This window comes from Cynara cardunculus (assembly GCF_001531365.2).
Source record: "Cynara cardunculus var. scolymus isolate 2C chromosome LG 13, CcrdV1, whole genome shotgun sequence".
In the NCBI taxonomy this organism is placed as follows: domain Eukaryota; kingdom Viridiplantae; phylum Streptophyta; class Magnoliopsida; order Asterales; family Asteraceae; genus Cynara; species Cynara cardunculus.
In genome coordinates this window covers 11719276-11720805 of record NC_037540.1, presented here as the reverse complement: position 1 = coordinate 11720805, position 1530 = coordinate 11719276, and positions in this window count along the sequence as shown.

Below are 1530 nucleotides of genomic sequence, written 5' to 3'. Positions count from 1 at the left end.
ATCAGCAGTTTACAATTATTACTGATTGTCAATCTGCAAAATATATGTTTAATAAAGATTTTAAACATGATGTTTCAAAACAAATGTTTGCTAGATGGCAACTCATTTAGCGCCATTTGACTTTAATATTGTTTATAGAAAAAGGACAGATAATAGTCTTCCTGATTTTCTCACTCGTGAATATTTGCAGAATGATCCCTCATAATACTAGAAGAATTCTCTCCCCTACTAATAGTAGAGGAAGAGGCCGTGGTCGTGGTCGTGGATTTATAATCCAATAAGGCAACAGACAGCTTATAACTTCTTCAAATATTCCTCAACCTGAAGATCCCCTTTATAAGGAATTTCAGGAATTTTTAAAAGCAAAGAAGGGTAATACCCCTACTTATGCTCAAGCCATACAAGAGAGTGAATCACATGATAATTCTGAATATGTTTATAATAACTCAGAGGAGGTTATACTACTCCTAGAAAATAATGACGTCCTGCGATATATTGATTCACAGGAAGAACAAGATAATCCCTGGCCAATAATGGAAAGATATCTGGATAATGCATCATATGCAGCCACTTCATATAAATCCAGATCTTATTATGAGCAATTGCTAATAGCAACCCAGACATGTGAAATATCTCATTTTACTGGGTCTAATACTAAAGTTTATAACTTTAGTAAGATTATTATTAAGCGGTTAATAACTGCTGAAGAATGGGGTATATCTACTTTGAAGGAGAAAGAATATTTTCATCCTGAATCAAAGATTATGATTAAATACACTTTCTGGGATTATATTGAAGCTTTCAATAAGATTTTCTTATATGAAAATCCCCAGAAGACTCATTCATGGTTTATAAAGGTATGTGATCAAGTTTATAAACAGACCATACCTCATTGGTTTTTACGATGGTGGATCTCATATGGTCMTAATATTGCAATTCTGCCAGAATTATATAAAGGTTTATATACTGATTGGTCTGAAGTTTCTTCCAAATTAATGGAAGATAAAAGTCGCAATTATGTATCATTTGAGGTTATATCCTCTATGCATTTCTTTATTGAGTTCACTATTCCATGGATATTCAAATGGATTCCAAAGGTGGATTCTACGCCAGAAAAATTTCCTATGTTGAAAAGATTATATCTTACAAAATTCTGGTCCAAGATGATGAAGAAAGATAAAGATGGGGTTCTAAATTCTCAAGATACAGTGAATAATATTCATCAGAAAATTATTTTATATCAAGAGCAGAAAAGATTTAAGGAAACTCAAGGACAATTCATGACAGTCTCTCCTCTTAGTCCAATGACACAAATTATGGATCAAATGAAGAAAACTGGCAAGGAGTTATCTCATGATGAAATTATTGAAGAATATTTGAATTTAGTTCAAAAAGATCTGCATCAATATTTAGATCAAAAAGCTCAATCAAGACCCAATTCTGCTGCTTCAAGTATGTCTGTTGAAGGAGAAAATAGGTTTCAATATTTAGCTGGTGAATCTCAAGACCCAAATGAAGAAGATTTATCTA